Source organism: Prionailurus bengalensis, chromosome D3 (assembly GCF_016509475.1).
Source record: "Prionailurus bengalensis isolate Pbe53 chromosome D3, Fcat_Pben_1.1_paternal_pri, whole genome shotgun sequence".
NCBI lineage: Eukaryota > Metazoa > Chordata > Mammalia > Carnivora > Felidae > Prionailurus > Prionailurus bengalensis.
This window is the reverse complement of record NC_057356.1, coordinates 80685389-80703060: the sequence shown is the minus strand read 5'-3', so window position 1 is coordinate 80703060 and position 17672 is coordinate 80685389.

The window sequence follows — 17672 nt, the reverse complement described above, 5'->3', positions numbered from 1 at the left end:
AGGGCGCTGTATAAATATTGGCCCCTCTATTGTAAGACGCCCTCAACTTGCAACTCGGGGAAAGAAACTGACGCGAGGCCCTCTGGTGCCTTCCTATGTGTCAGTCCCCAAGTTCAAGCCAGCTCGGCTATTGTAGATCCCTGAAATTCCGTTTAAGTGAAAACCAGAGAGAGAGGATCCAGGGCGGGCGAAGAAACCGTGATGAGGATCTTCAGTGCTTCCGGGAGGCACTGAAATGTGAAATAATTAACCTTTGGAAAGCCTGCGTGGTGACTTGGTATTTTTCCACCCCACTGAGGCTAAAAGGTTAATTAATTTTCCCTGTGTGTAAGAACCAGCCCTACAATTTAGTAGTGATGGCCGGATGGCCCTACCTCCTGAGCAGCAGTGGGATGGGGGTATTCTCTTTGTGGGGGTCACCCACCCACAGGGCCGGAGCTCCGGGAGAGGCTCCCATTCCCTCTCACCCTTTACCTTTGGCCCCCACGGGTGCCTCTGTGGTGTTCTGCCAGAGGTGCCTTCGGGGACCTGCTCCGGGCCCCATCTGTCTTCCTGCTGGTGACCTCTGTGGGTGCCCCTCCGGGGCTGGTGTTGTTTTCCGGTTTGGCCTCGTCAGCGTCACCACCCACCCTCACAGACGTGGAATTTCGGAGAAGTGCCCATTTACCAGGGATGTGGCCTCGCCCTCCGGGCCAGCTGGCTCAGTGCCAGGACAGCCCTGCCAGGATGGTCCTCTCTGTTCCGAAAGGAGGCCCCAGAGGTGGATGCATCTGTCAGAACTTGTTCTTTTACGAATAATTAGTGCTCTGGTTTTCAGTTTACTGTGAAATGTGGTGCTGGAGTCCGTTCCTCACCCGGAGTTGATAAAAGAACTCTCCATCTTCTTCTCTTGTCCCTCGATAACTGTGATTGTCCGCCCGACTGCACAACAGAATCACCCAGGGTGCTTTAGAAGATACTCATGTGTGGGGCGCCTGGGGGGCTCACTCAGCGAAGCATCTGACTTCAGCTTAGGTCCTGATCGCATGGTTTTGTGGGTTCGAGCCCTGCATCGGGCTCTGCGTTGACAGTGTGGACCCTGCTTGGGATTCTCTCTCTTCCCTCTCTCTGCTCTTCCCCTGCTCACGCTTTCTCTCTCTCTCAAAATAAATAAATAAATAAACTTTAACAATACATAAATAATAAACAACAAAATACTCATGTGAGTCCTACCCCGAGGCCAATTAAATCAGCATCTCTGAAGGTGGGATTCTGGCATATGGCTATTTTTTAATACTCCGCGAGCAGCTCTCACATGGAGCCAGTGCTGAGGGCCGCTGCCCGGGAAATACACCGACGGTTCTGGTAGCACAGAGCCCCCCCGGAAATGCTGTTCCAGTCTCAGCTGTCTCCAAAGTGCTGTTGGGGATGTGTTACAGTCACCCTTCATTCCCCAGAGCAGCTATTCTCAGCCCCTGTCACTTCGTCGTGGCCCCTAATCCGCCCTGACTTCTGACCTTCCCAGCTCATGATCCAGCCCCCCCCCCTCCCCGTGCAGAGTCCAACTCCACGTGCCCACGCTGGTCCCAGCCCCTGCCTCTTGTCCCAACGCCGTACTTGGGTCTGTGGAGCCTCAGTAGACGCACTGAGGGCTGGCGACAGAGCCAACCCTACGTATCCCCCATCATGCCCTTCGCCTCACCCTTCTGGGAGGGGGTCTCGGGCCTCAATACACCTTTCCCCTCACTCCCTGCCAGTGTGGACATACCCAGCCCAGGGTTCTCATCCGCCCCCCCTACCCCCCGCCCCCGCTGTCTGCAGGAATGCTGAAGCTGTGTTGGCTTGAAGGGCACGGAGGACTTCCAGGCTTTGGCCATGTCCTCCTTTCCTGTCGCCTGCTGGAACGCTTTCGCAGACGTGGGCATGTGCACATCCTAGTTGTCTCGGGGTGGCAGCTGTCATTAGGGCACTTTGTTTCCAACCTCTGCCGACAGCCCCTGGCCCCGGGGCGTCTCCTGGTAGTCTAGCTCGCCCCCGAGCTCCGCAGCTCGTGCATCACTGCAGGTGACACTGGCATGAATCAGAGCAGGTTCTAGTCTCGGTAGTTCATGGTACAGTCTCATTAAAGATGGGACTAACTAACATGTAACTCATCAACTCAGAAATCACCGATCCAAGTACGCAAGGAGGGCACCACCACGGCTCGACCTCTCGACTGCCCGCGGAGTTTGCCCAGGTTGTTTCTGAGAGCAAGCAGGGTGTCGTTACAGGAGTTCCTGGGAAAGACCCTGTTGTGAGTGGAATTGTGCCCCTCCCCAAATTCATACGTTCAAGTCCTAACCCTCAGTACTTCAGAATGTGACGTTGCTTGGAAATAGGGACTTTGCAGATGTCATTAGTTAGGATGAAATTGTTACTGGATTAGAATGGACTTCAATCCAGTCTAGCTAGTGTCCTTAAAAGGAGGGAAATTTGGACACAGAGACACGGACACACAGGGAGAAGGCCATGTGACAAAGGCAGAGACCAGAGCGCTGTGGCCATAAACCAAGGAACACCGAGGATCGCGAATAACCACCGGGAACCAGAAGAGGCAAGGAAAGGTCTTCCCCTACGTGTTTCGGAGGTAGCATGGGCCGTGCTGACTCCTGATTTCAGCTTTCTAGACTCCAGAGCCACGAGAGGATAAGTGTTTGCTGCTTTAAGCCACCTGGGTTGTGGCACTTTGTCACGGCAGCCCCGGGAAACCAAGACAAGGGGTAACCCCCACCCCAGCTGTCAGTCTGAGTGAATTTCTGTGGGTTTAACATGCTTCACATCTCAACAACCAAAATCCCATCTAATTGGCTTGAGCGATGAGGGGATTGTTTTCTGTGTCTCAAATTACTTGCTAGGAAGAGACACCCCTGGAGATAGTTCCCATCAGATGAGTGTGTGAGCATGGGGAATCATACACGGGGCACATGTGTTGCTGGGGCAGGTGGGGGTTGGCCTTATACTCCTAGAGGGAAGGCTCTGTTTTTCATCTAAACGTGTGCATTCAGTGCATTTCCTAGTTTTCCTAGAACAAAATGGTTCTTTACATTTATGTACTGGAAGTAGATTTCATATCAGAGTCAGCCTCAACAGTGACGTACCAGGTTTAGCTTCTTGAGGCAAAAAGCCTCCCAGCAGTTTTTAAAATCTAGTATATTCTATCGAGATTTCAAAATTCTTAGTGCTGAGTTGTAGCCAGGGCATCCTGTGTGTGGGGCTGTGGGGTGTGTGGGGGGGGAGGGTAGCTGTGGGTATATGACAGTTTAATGGAGCCTTCATAAAATAGTCTGGAATCTTGTTCTCAGCGATTTTCCAATTCCTTTTCCAATGTACTTCTTGAGCATTGTCACTGAGATCTATCCAGGTGGAAAAGCAGCTGGAACCAGAGCATTCCTCAGCATTGGCTCGTCACAGAGCCATAAAAATGACAAATTCCTGTGAGTCCAAGTTCCAGATACCCCAGCCTGGCACACACCGGTGCTGTTGGGGAGAGAACCACAGACTCTTGCTTGGGTTTCTCCCTCTAGGGAAAAAAGCCACAAAGAGTCTTGGATGCTCAGCTCAGTCCATTTCAGCGGGCATGTGTTCCCTACTAATCGATACTGAATTTTGCCACCCGGGAGGGTGCTGTTTTGAGCAGCTGTGTGTCTATAGGAAATAATAAAGTGATTTATTTTTATGTTGAAAACTTCAATATTTGGTATACATTCTAGCAATGTTGCCTCCCGCCCACCACGCTTCTGCCTCTAATGTTTAATCGTAATGGGTTGTAGTTGCAACAGATTAAATCAATTGAGATTGAAAATGAGATGTAAAAAAAAAAAAAAGGTAGGAAAGCACATCCTTTGTGATCAAGGTTAATCTTGCAAAGGATTTTTTTTCTGTAAGGAAGTCTGCCAAGAGCAAAGAAGACAATGAAGATAGAAAGTGACTCACTGAATCAGCAGCTTCAGAGAGGTAGGAAAGAGCTGGAATTAGCTTGTGTTTTGGCAAAGAGAAGAGAATCAAGAGGCTGGTTGGGGCCCCCCAGAAATGCATCCTGTGAGATGTGAAGGAGGAGTGTGTGTGACCGAGGGGGTCAGGAGGATGGGGGACCATGCTGCTTCAGAGGGAGGGTCATCCGGGCCTCCAACAATGTGGCCTCCACCCTCTCACACCTTAGCTCCCGGCAGGGCTCCTTCCTTTTTCCTGGATTAGCTTCCTATTCCGGACTCAACATTCAATGCTCCCTTTAAGTCAATAAACTCTCCAAGATGTGACTGTTCTCTCTACCCACTTCACTTCTGCTTGGGTTGTCACAGATATGGACTGTCAGAGCCTGGAAGACCACGTGGAACCTGCTTGATAAGAAAATTGGATTGGTGGGGGTCACTCCCTTGGGACCCCAGCACTTAGTTCACCAGACTAAGAAAGCTGAGGCTATAGGATGCTGTCAAAACAAAGTCTCCCTAGGGGTGCCCGGGTGGCTCAGTAGGTTGAGCGTCCTACTTTGGCTCAGGTCATGATCTCGCGGTCTGTGGGTTCGAGCCCCACGTCGGGCTCTGTGCTGAGAGCTCGGAGCCTGGAGCCTGCTTCCAGTTCTGTGTCTCCCTCTCTCTCTGCCTCTCCCCCGCTCATGCTCTGTCTCTCTCTCTCTCTCTCTCTCTCTCTCTCTCTGTCAAAAATAAATAAACATTTTTAAAAAATTAAAAAACAAAACAAAACAAAGTCTCCCCAGACTTTCTCAAATAATCATGGCCTGGAATTATCCCAAGCATTTTGCAACCCCCTTCTGCCATCACTCTTTGACTGTCAAAAAAGCTCCCAGTAATGAAGAAGGAAGTCATTTGTGTGTCCATTTGATAATTGTCACATACCTGCGATATGTCTGGTACTGGTGGTCATATTCAGGATTCTTCATGAAGATGGACGAGTGTCTACTCTCATGAAACTATAGCCCAATGAGACAATGGTGAACAAATAAGCTGGATCATTTCATGTGTTAATAAAGGATATGGAGAAATTCAAATGCAGTGATGTAGTACAGGGTGACTTTGGAGGGCCCACCTCAGTCTGATTGGTCAAGAAGACCCTTCTGCAGAGATGACATCTAAACTGAGGTCAGAACAGAGAAGGAGGCAGACATGACAATGCCTAAGCAAGAGTGAGGTGGTGGGGGGGGAGCCTTAATAAGGGGCCTAAATGGGGAGATGTATGGCTTGTTCAGTGGGATGTGACTAGTGATTCCCAACAGGACTGATTCCCACCCTGGGTGATTGGCAGTGTCTGGAGACATTTTTGTTGCCACAGTGTGGGAGGGTGCTGCTAGCAGCTCATGGAGAGGGCCAGAGATGGCTCTAAACGTCCCACAACATCCTCCACAAACAAAGATATATTGGGACCAAAACGTCACTGGTGCTGAAATTGAGAAACCCTGAACTAGAGGCTGTGCATGAAGGCGCGGGTGGACAAGCTATGGTGGGGAGGTCGCAGGGTCATATCAGACCCTTGGGCACTCATGACGAGTTTGGGCTTCATTCCAGGGTGATGGAAGGCCCCTGGATACTCCTCCTTAGGAGCCCCGTGTGGTCTCCACATCTTTTTTTTCTTTTAGTTAGGCAAATACTACCTTTGGAAAGTGATAGTTGAGGTGGGAAGGAAGTGGTACATAATTTACAGTTGTGGTAGTTGAGAGTATTTACTGTGATCGCGCTCATAAACTTACGCTTGTTAAAATCAGAGACATCATCAAGGAGTTGACTGCTTTCAGATGAAGTGTGTCTGTTGCTCACATAGGGATGTTGGAAGGATCATTTAAGCTTTGCATGGGAACTGTACCCTGTGTATGAGACGTTAAAGTCTAGTATAATAAATGCATTGCATGATTTAAGAGAAAATATTATGCATATCTTTTTAAATAGACCGTGATTGATGCCTAAGTTGTTCTCTGCAGACTGTGTGTGTTGGGGGCTCCTTTATTTCTGCAGGCTCGAAACAGGCATTCGTGTACATTCTCATTCAAAACGCAAAGTCGAAGGCACAGATTTTTTGAGGAAAGCTCTCAGCTCGATGCCAAAAAAAAGGGGGGGGCATAGTTGAAAAAATTGAGGGCCATCGAGTTAACAGCTACAGCAAAGGAAGACAGACATGCTGAGCAGTGACTGAAAGACAGCGGTGAAGCAGCACATGGCAGAGACCCTCGGTAGAAAGCGCTGCCTACAGGGCTCCCTAGTTTCCCTCCATACTTGATTCCTTTCTCTTTTTTTCCCCTTGGCATGCTGGTGTCACAGTTACCTTCTCCTCTGTGGCATCCTGTCTGACCCCTACATCTCTCTTCCCCAAAGTGCCTGTCATGTTTCCCATTTCCTCATGATCTCTAGTGTAAATTGCAAGCCACTTGAATAAACAATAAAGTGACGACAAGCTAATGTAATCAGTTGTTGTTAATTCATAACGATTGCCATTATCTTCCACGATCACACTTCCATTCATTAAAACGCGCCCAGTGCCTGAGCTGCAGGCCACACCCAGTAGGCGTGGACTTCCGGGAAAGGCTGCGGCGGGCGCCATTTTGACTTCCGGTTTCTGGTCGCCGCGTGCTCACTAGGTCACGGACGCGCCTGCAGGGGTCAGGCAGAGGATGCAAGTTAGTGGCGCAGACCGCGTGTAAGACAGCCGTGAAAGAAATGGTGCTGAACTGGAGAATCAAGGGCCATATAAACGCAGCACCTGCCGCTCAGTGTCTACTGTGGGCCTCTTCCAGTGCGGCCAGAGCCTCCAGTTGATCTACAGCAGTTTCCAATAGAAACTTCCTTGTGTAAAATCCCCTCCGCTTTAAAATTCAATGCAGGCCACCTGTAGGACTCCCGAGATTCCCTGGAGATCTGGCTTCTTCCAAGTGAAGACTGGCGGCAGCTCTGGAGGCGGTGATGTTCAGGAAATCCCACCTGTCCTCTCCCTGCTCATCCGTCGGGACCCCCACTTACTGCCCCCCACGCCCCAGCCACGTGTGTGCACCCCACAGGCTGTATCTGCACTGTTTGCCTTCTGAGGAGCCCAGCACCAGGACCCAGCCCGTGGGCATCCCCCCCATGGTGTTCAAAAGAGGGAGTATTTCCTGCTGGTGGGGCTCAGCTGGAGGGGCCGGGTCCCCTACAGCAGGGCGCTGGGCGTCGGGCTGGATCAGGGGAGAGAGCTACGTGCTGAGGCTGCTCTTCAGGGGAAGCCCGGAGAAACCAGCAGTGTGGGTCTCCTGGGACTCAACTCGCAGCTGTCGGGGAAAGACTGGCCTGGAGGAAGCAAGTAAGTGCCTGCATTTTGTTCTATGTGTGAACACGTGTGTGCGGTCGGTGGGTTGTGTTGCCTTGTTGCTTACCCGCTCTGGGCGCCTATTGTGCCAAGCACGCTAAAGTCTAGATCTTTCTGGGGGAGTGGAGTCCAGGATGGGAAACCCAGGAGGCTGAGAGGACTAGCTAGAGCCTAGGTGCCGTTAGTCCCCCTGGGCTTCCAGGGGTCGGAGCGGGATTGTCCCGTGGGCCCAAGTTGGGCCGGGAAGGCACTTCTTTCGGTGGGAGAGCTGCTAGATCTAGTGTGAGACTGTCTCCTGTGCTGTGGCGGGGGGGTGGTGACAGCGTGCTGTCTGGGAAGTCGGTGTGTGCCTGCGAGCTGTGGACTGGTCTCCTGCCAACACCCCATGAGTCTAGATCTGGGTGTGGCTGGATGACCGTAGAGCCCTCGCCGAGGTGCCCTCACCTTTAACTATAGGGCCGGTGGGGGTGCGATGGGGGGAGCTGCTCAGGCGAGGTTGACCCGGTCTGTGCTTTCAACGGCTATAGGGACGACTAGTGCTGGGTGAGCTCTGAACTCAGGTCTGGAGGAGGAGGAGAACGGAGGATGGCTGCAGTAGGGGGTTGAGGGTGGCCAGAGCTGACAGCAAAAAGGCATATCAGGTGGGCACCCCAACTGGTCCCTTGCTCACCTGATGCACCTGATTTTCTGATTAAAAAAAAAAATACAGGGGCGCCTGGGTGGCTCAGTCGGTTGGGCGTCCTGCTTCGGCTGAGGTCATGATCTCGCGGTGCATGAGTTCGAGCCCCGCGTGGGGCTCTGTGCTGACAGCTCTGAGCCTGGAGCCTGCTTAAAATTCTGCATCTCCCTGTCTCTGCCCTTCCCCTGCTTGTGCTCTGTCTCTCTCTCAAAAATAAAGAAACATTACAAATTAAAAAAAAATACAGTCCAAAAGAAATTGCATGTGGGTGGCAGCGTCTTCTACATTTTTAAATGATGGTTCTGCGGGAAGATGGATGGGGGGGGGGGCGGGATGTCGATTCACAACCCTCTCAGGAGCTTCCCAGGTATAACCTGACATCAGCCCCCATCGGCAGAGGGCAGGGAGGGACAGAGGAAAGAAGCAGGCCTCTCCATGTTGGTAGGCGGTGATCTTAACAATAGCAAAGGACGGGGGCGCCTGGGGGGCTCAGTAGGTTAAACGTCTGACTTCGGCTCAGATCATGACCTTGCGGTTCGTGAGTTCAAGCCCGGAGTCTGGTTCTGTGCTGACCGTTCAGAGCCTGGAGCCTGCTTCGGATTCTGTATGTGTGTGTCTCTCTCTCTCTCTAACCCTCCCCCGCTTGCACTCTGTGTGTCTCTCTCTGTCAAAAATATTATTAAAAAGAACAATAGCAAAGGAAACTTGCATCTGAGTCTTGTCTTGGGCAACAGCAAGATGAGCAGATCCCACACCGCCCTGCAAACCTTGTTTATAAAAGGCCCTAACTGGGCTCAGTCACATGTACTGTGCAGGTGTTTCCATCATCACCATTTCAAGGCTATGTCCTTGGAGCAGCCTGTGGGAGCGGAAAGGCAAGTGGAACCCACACTCCCAAGGGGAGGGGAGGAGCCTCCACGTGGCCGGGTCCAGCTCAGGGGTCAGTCAGTGGCCAGGTGTTTTTGATCACTTTCCCCAACAGGGTGGGAGTATGATGGAGCCTCTTTGGAAGCTCAGATGAGTCCGGAGGAGCAGAGGCGAGGGACAGGATGGTTTGGGATGTGTTTTCTAGATGAAGCAGAACGGTTGAATGGGCTGGGTGGAGTGGTGAGGGAAAGAGAATTCCAGACGATCCCTGGGTGTTTGGCTAGAGCAACCGCATGGATGCTTTTGACATTTTCGTGATAAAAACTAAGAAAAGACTCCTTTGGAGTAGAAGACCAGAAGTTCTGTATTGCCAGGATGGGTTTCTGATACTTATTAAATACCCACATGCAGAGATACAAGGAAGATGCTTAAAACACAATGAAAAAAGGGCTATGGAATATAGCATGATTACAGTCGCATTGAAAGATAGTGCTTAGGAAAAAACCTGGAAGGGAATAAAACAATGTTAATGTGTTAATGAGATCAGGGCCATCTCCTCATTAACGTTCCTATCTTTTCCAACTTTTGTGTGCGTTATTTTATAGTCAGGGGGAAAAATCATTATCGGTTACATTTTAAAATGTGTCCATGGCTTCTGGGACAAGAGGAAGCTTTATTCCACTTCCAGGACCTTTGTAAAGATGTGCTAAATAAGAACATCAGTTAAAAAGCCAACAAGGTTATGGTGTTTGCAAGGTTGGCTCATCCTTTTATACATAAAGGTAATTTGGAAGCTTATAACGTGCCAGGTGCCCGGCAAGCCCCTGAGATACAAATACTGGGAAGTCAAGGTCTCTTCAAGGAACTTACAAGATGAGAGGTGCCCATTTGAAATCTTGGAATTAGGGGCGCCTGGGTGGCTCAGTCAGTTAAGCCTCTGACTTCGGCTTAGGTCATGATCTGATGGTTTCAGGAGTTCGAGCCCTGCATCAGGCTCTGTGCACTGACTGTGCGGAGGCTGCTTGGGATTCTCTCTCTCTCTCTCTCTCTCTCTCTCTTTCTCTTTCTCTCTGCCCTTCCCCCTGCTCATACGCTGCCTGTAAAGATGTGCTAAATAAGAATGAATGAATAAATAAATAAATAAAATCTTGGAATTAGAAAAGAATGTTGTAAACAAGAGTGGACCCCACATCCCTAAAGGTGAATACTTTGCTCTTATCACCACTTTAAACCTTTTTCAGGATTAAACAATCCACCAAATGGAAAAGCTGTTCCTAAGTGGGGTCCCAAATATTTTTTTTTGCAAACCTGTCCTATACCTAAAAATTTTTTTTAAATTTTTATTCAAGTATAATTAACATAATATTAGTTTCAGGTGTATACTATTCAACACTTCTATACATTACTCAGTGCTTATTATGTGTATGTACTTTTAATGCTCTTCACCTATTTCACACCCCACCCCCCACCTGCCACCACTCTGGTAACCATCGGTTTGTTCTTTATATTTGAGAGTCTTTTTTGTTCTCTTTTTATTTTTTTTTTGCTTTTTTTCCTTAAATTCCACATATGAGGGAAATCATATGGTGTTGGTCTTTCTCCGATTTATTTCACGTGCATTATGCCCTCCAGATCCATCCGCGTTGTTGCAAATGGCAGGCTTTCATTCTGTCCCCTACCTTCTGAAGGTCTGGCTGCATCCCTTTCTGTCTCCAGTATGCTCTACAAGATGGTAATGGAAGGCACCAGAACTTACCTGGAAATGGTTTGTGCTAAAGCCTTACCTCAGTTCTGTTTCTCCCTTCTGTATAAGAGCTGCTCTCAATCCATAGATTGCATGGTACTTGACAGACCTTTTCTTCCAGAGAGGAGACCTCTTCAATGCTCTGTAATCTGTTTTGTGATCTCCTGAATCTTCCCCTAGTACACCCCACCCCCACCCCATACTCCACTTGTTCTCCTGAGGAGGGAGCCTCCCTTCCCCTGGGTTTCACTAGGGCAGTGAGGCCACGATTGTGTCACTAAGGAGAGACCCCCACCCCCCAACACTCCAAACCTTCTTCCTGTTCTTTTAAGCTTAATTTTGCAAATCGTATCCCTCTAATATGAAAAGGTCCCAAATTATGGATTTAATCCCCGAAGCACTTCCAGTGAGGCCGCTAAGCTCGATGGAAAACTGCTACTTACCCTCACTGAAGCTCTTTTTTCTTTTTTTCTTTTTTTTTTTAAGTTTTGTTTATTTTGAGAGAGAGCATGAGCAGGGAAGGGACAGAGAGAGAGAATCTCAGGCAGGCTCTGCACCATCAACACAGAGCCCAATGTGGGGCTCGAACCCATGAACCATGAGATCATGGTTTGAAACCAAGAGTCAGATGCTTAACTGACTGAGCCACCTACGCTGCCCCTCACTGAAGCTCTTGTTTGACCAGTGATTCATCACGGGGATTAATCCACTGCCACAGTGCTGTCCTGGGAATGGTGACAGCTAGAGATGACCCAAGATCACTGTGTCCACAGCCTTCTGTGACAAACTGAAGTCCAGGGGTACCTGGGTGGTTAAACTCTTGGTTTCAGCTCAGGTCATGATCTCATGGTTCGTGAGATTGAGCCCCAAAGTTGGGCTCCGTACTGACGGTGCAGAGCCTGCTTGTGATTCTTTCTCTCTCTCTGCCCCTCTCTCTCTCTCTCTCTCTCTCTCTCTCTCTCTCACACACATACACACACACACACACACACACACACACAAAGTAAATAAAATAAATATTTAAAAAATTAAAAAAAAAACAACTGAGGTCCACAGGGCCCATGGGACTTGCCCAGATTCCCACTGTGGGTCAGAACTCACGGGGGACCCCGGCCTCCTGTTCACATGGAAGGTTCTAAGCCAAGCATTACAAACCTTTACCTCCTAGTAAAAAAACCAAAACAACCAAGCTGGAGCCGGTTGTGGTGCGTGCGTGCGTGCGTGTGTGTGTGTGTGTGTGTGTGCGTGGACCACATGGTGAAGATTGCCTCCTCTGTGAAATGGTTAAGACCATTGGATCCCCCTGAGCCTCAGCTGCTTCTTGCATGTATGACAGTCCTCACCTCCGAGTGCCATCGTCAAGATGATGTGAATTGCTGTACGTTAAACATTTGGGGCCGTGTCTGACGCTTATTTAAAACCGTGTATGAGTGTGAACCCTTACGGCTTCCACACGATGCAAACAAACAATGGGAAGTTCTGATTGTTCCACACCCAGTCGTTCCTCCGGTGTGTCCCGTGGACTGAACACACGTGCTGGGGAGACCACAGCCGTCTCCAGATGTCCTCCTCAGCCAGCAGAGGCCAGAAAGGGACCCCTTCACGAGGCTGTGTGTTGGTGGCACAGGGAGCCCCTCTGGTGCCAGCTGTCTCCACTCGCCTCCCCCTGGGCCCTGCCATAGGTCCTGGTGGAGCCTGTTACGATCAGGCCACATCAGTTTCATCTGCCCAGAAGATGCCTGCTCATCGGGCGAACTCCTGAAGGGTGCTGTTCCGGTTTGTCTTTGGCTCTGTGAGAAACGAGATGGCAGCGGTGAGCTCCTGGGTGCCTGCCCACCGTGGGGACAGTGACATAGGTTCATTAAAGGCATAAATCAGCTAATCATCCAGATTGCAGTTTCCACTCGTTTTTCGATGATTTACTTGATATTTATTGATCTTGGAGTATGGGAAATGGCCTGTGCTGGACACAATAAGCAAATCAAAAAATACAGGGAAACGCCTAACCAGAGTCACTCATAGGCGCTTCATAAACATACCCTGGAGCACAGGGTGAAGCCAGAAGCGTGGGGGCGGTGAGCTAGCCCCGCAGGACATTGTCCACAGCTCTGAAGGACTATATGTACTAAGTTGAACCATTGGAAATGGTGAATATGCAACCAATTTTTACTCTACCAAAACAACAACTGAAAATGGTTCAACCTGATACCTGTACCAGTGCTGTCTGAGGTCCCAAAGGCAGGAGAAAACTTTAAGCACCTGCCTCATGCCCATCTCTCTGCCAGCCACCTGGAAAAGAGCTGACCTTCTCTGACACCCCCTGACCTTGCCTACATCTGTGGGCTCACGTCACACCCTCTTGCCCTGGGTCCCTGAGCTCTAACCATTGAACTCTATCTCCCTGGCTTGAAGCCAGTAGGAACCTTCTTCCAGCTGTGGCACTCTGTCCCCTTGTACTGAGCTCTCCCCTTCCCCTGGGGAGCCCCAGTTCTCAGCTGCGTCCACCAGGGGGCACCCTCTACGTCAGAGCAAGGAGAAGGTCTAGTTCAGCTGTGCCCACCAGGGGGCGCCCTCTGCCCCAGAGCAAGGAGAAGGTCTAGTTCAGCTGTCCCCACCAGGGGGCGCCCTCTGCGCTAGAGTAAGGAGGAGATCTACCTCAGCTGTGCCCTGCAGAGGGCGCTCTCTGCACCAGAGGAGGTCTACCTCCATCAAGCGCTACTGGGGGGCAGTCATCTGGCTGATGATGGGGCTCAATCATCAGAAGCCACAGTGAAATAAACCACATTCTCCTTTACCTGTTTCAGTAAAAATGATCCTTTTTCCTTTTCTGCGTCTTTTTTCTTATTTCACCATTGGTTCAGACAGAACAGGGAGGGAGGCAAAGAAGAGGGATGCTATTGATGCCCACGCCCCCTGAATATCCCACCTGTGCCCCTCCCTTCAGGTCTTCGCTTGTGCAGTTTCCTGTCCTTGAAATTCTCTTCCTCTGGAGAAGAGAAGACTAACTTGTCTTCATTTTTATTTTTCATTGAAGTGTAGTTGAAACACAGTGTTACATTTGTTTCAGGAGTACAGCAGTGATTCAAACACTAGCTATGCTGTGCTCACCCCAAGTATCGCTTTACAATGCTAAAACGATACCATTAACTATATTTGCTATGCTGTACCTTTCATCCCTACAATGGATTCCACACTGGAAGCCTGTGTCTCTAACTCCCCTTCCCTCATTTTGCCCAACGCTCTCCCCTCTGGCAACCACCAGTTCTCCGTAGTTGTAGGTCTGTTGTTACTTTTTCTTGTGTCTGTTTAATTTTTAGATTCCACGTATAAGTGAGATCATATGGAAGTTGTCTTTCTCGGAGTTATTTCACTTAACATTATACTCTTTGGATCCATCCACGTTGTCACATGGCAAGATCTCATTCTTTATTATGGCTGAGTAATATTCTATCGTGTGTACCACATCTTCTGTATCCATGCATCTATCACCAACACTTAGGTAGCTTCCATATCTTGGTTATATAAATAATGCTGCAGTAAACCTAGAGATGCATATATCTTTTCAAATTAGTGTTTTCATTTTCTAAGGGTAAATAGTAGTGGAATTACTGGACTTGTAGTATTGCTACTTTAATCTGGGCGGGAACCTCCATAGTGTTTTCCATAGTGGCTGCGCTGTTTTACGTTTCCACCAGCAGTGCAGGAGGGTTCCCTTTTCTCCGCAGCCTCGCCAAAATATATTTCTTGTCTTTTTGATACTAGCCATCTTGACAAGTGTTAGGTGGTATCTCATTGTAGTTTAGATTTGCATTTCCCTGATAATTAATGGTGTTGAGCATCTTTTCATGTGCCTGTGGGTCATTTGTATATTGTCTTTGGGAAAAGTCTGCTCAGGTCCTTTGCCCATGTTTAATTGGATTATTTAGGGTTTGGGGTGTTCGGTTATAAAAGGTTTTTTTATATATATATTTGGATATTAATCCCTTATCAAATATGTCATTTGAAAATCTTCCATTCTGTAGGTTGCCTTTTTGTTTTGTTGATGGTTTCCTTTGATGTGAAAAAGCTTTATATTTTGTTAGTCCAATTAGTTTATTTTTGCTTTTGTTTTTTTGTTTTGTTTAACCCTAACCCTAACGTATCTAGAAAAATGTCACTAAGGCTGATGTCAAAGAGATTATTGCCTCTGTTTTCTTCACAAGTTTTATGGTTTCATGCCAAGATTTAGGTCTTTAATCCATTTCGAGTTTATTTCTGTGCATGGTAAGAGAAAGTGGTCTGGTTTCATTCTTTTGCATGTAGCTGTCCAGTTTTCCCAGCAGCATCTATTGAAGAGACTTGTCTTTTCCTCCTTGTATATCCTTACCTCCTTTGTCATAGATGAATTAGCCACAGAAGCGTGGGTTTATTTCTGGACTCTACTCTGTTCCATTGTTTCTTTTTTTTTTTTTTAATTTTTTTTTCAACGTTTATTTACTTTTGGGACAGAGAGACAGAGCATGAACAGGGGAGGGGCAGAGAGAGAGGGAGACACAGAATCGGAGACAGGCTCCAGGCTCCGAGCCATCAGCCCAGAGCCCGACGTGGGGCTCGAACTCACGGACCGCGAGATCGTGACCTGGCTGAAGTCGGACGCTTAACCGACTGCGCCACCCAGGTGCCCCTGTTCCATTGTTTCTTATGTCTGTTTTTGTGCCAGTACCATTCTGGTTTGGTTATTATCGCTTTGTAGTACATCTTGAAATCTGGAATGGTGATATCTCCAGCTTTATTCTTTCTCAAGATTTCTTTGGCTTTTTGAAGTCTTCCATTGTTCTAAACAAATTTCAGAATTATTTGTTCTAGTTCTGTGGAAAATGTTATTGGTATATTACAGGGATTGCATTGAATCCATAGATAGCTTTGGGTAGTATGGACATTTCAACAATATGCTTCCAGCCTACGAACATGGAATATCTTTCCATTTGTTTGTGCTGTCATCAGTTTTTCTCGTCAATGTTTATAGTTTTCCAAGTACAGGTCTTTCACCTCCTTGGTTAAGTTGATACTGAGGTGTTTTATTCTTTTTGGTGCAATTGTAAATGGACTTGTAAATTGTAAATGGAATTGTTTTCTTCATTTTTACTCCTGCTACTTTGTTATTAGCTTATAGGAATGCAACAGATTTTTGCATATTAATTTTACATCCTACAACTTTACTGAATTCATTTTTTACCTCTAATATTTTTTTTGGTAAAGCTTTTAGAATTAAGAATTTTTTTTTAATGTTTATTTATTCATGCAGAGCATGAACAAGGGAGGGTCAGAGAGAAGGGGAGACACAGAATCTGAAGCAGGCTCCAGGTTTTGAGCTGTCAGCACAGAGACTGATGCAGGGCTCGAACTCACAGACCATGAGATCATGACCTGAGCTGAAGTCGGACACTCTCCCTGTCCTCGCCGCCCTCCTCTCCGTCCTCCTCCTCGTCCTCCTCCCCGTCCTCCTCACTGTCCTCCTCCTCGTCCTCCCCCCATCCTCGTCTGCCTCCTTGTCCTCCTCCTCATCCTCTCCGTCCTCCTCCCTATCCTCCTCCTTGTCCTCCTCATCGTCCGTCCATCTCCTCGTCATCCTCCTCGTCGTCCATCCATCTCCTTCTCATCCGTCCTCTCCCTCCTCCTCCTCCTCCTCCTCGTCCTCCTCATTCTCCTCCTCCTCGTCCTCATCCTCCTCGTCCTCATCCTCATCCTCATCCTCCTCCTCATCCTCATCCTCCTCCTCGTCCTCCTCATCATTCGTCTGTCTCCTCCTCATTGTCCATCCGTCTCTTCCTCATCTGTCGTCTTCTCCTCCTCCTCCTCTTCCTCCTCCTCCTCCATGTCTTTGCCTGATTTTGGTATTAGGGTAATGCTTGTCTCGTAGAATATATGTGGAAGCTTTCCTTCCTCTTCTAATTTTTGGAACAGTCTGATGAGACTAGCAATTAACTCTTCTTTAAATTCACTTGTGAATCTATCTGGTCCTGGACTTTAGTTTGTTGGGAGTTTTTCAGTTACCAATTCATTTTTGTGACTAGTTATTGTTCTGTTCAGATTTCCTGCTTCAGATTTTTTTCTTGCTTCAGTTTTGTAAGATTGTATGTTTCTAGGAATGTATCCATTTCTTCTAGGTTGTCCAGTTTGTTGGCATATCATTTTTCATAGGAGTCTCTCATATTTCCTTGCACTTCTGTGGTCTTGTTATTTCCTCTCTCTTTTCTATTGTTATTGTTTGTTTTTAATCTCTCTGCTCTGATATTCATTATAGCCTTCCTTACACTAAACTTAGGCTTTTGCTCTTCTTTTTCTAGTCCTTTAGGTGTAAGGTGAGATTCTTTGAGACTTTTCTTATTTCTTAAGGTAGCCTGTATTGCTATAAATTTTCCTCTTAGGACTGCTTTTGCTGTTTCCCAAACATTTTGGGTTTTTGTGTTTTCATTTGTTTCCATGGTTTTCCTTTTTTAAAATTTCCTCTTAGATTTCTTCTTTGACCCACTGTGGGTTTTTTTTAAATGTTTGTTTGTTTGTTTGCTTTGAGAGAAGGGAGGGGACAGAGGATCTGAAGTGGGCTCTGCACGAACAGAAGAGAGCCCAACATGGGGCTTGAACCCACAAACTGCAAGATCATGACCTGAGCTGAAGCTGGACATGTAACTGATGGAGCCCCCCAGGCGCTCCTGACCCTCTGGTTTTTAGTATCATTGTTGTTTAGCTTCCGTGTGTTTGTGCTTTTTCCAGTTTTTTTCTTGTAATTGGTTTCCAGTTTTATACTAGTTGTGGTTAGAAAACATGCTTGATATGGTTTTAATCTTCCTAAATTTATTAGAATTTGTTTTGTGGCCTAACATGTGGTACATCCTGGAAAATGTTCCTTGTGCACTTGAAAGGAATGTGTATTCTGTTCTCGGGTAGAATGTTTTATATATCTGTTAGTCCATCTGGTCTAATATATCCTTCAAGGACACTGTTTCCTCATTGGTTTTCTGCCTGAATGATCTAGCCACAGATATAGGTGTGGTATTAAAGTCCCCTAATCATTGTATTACTGTCAATTTCTCCCTTTAT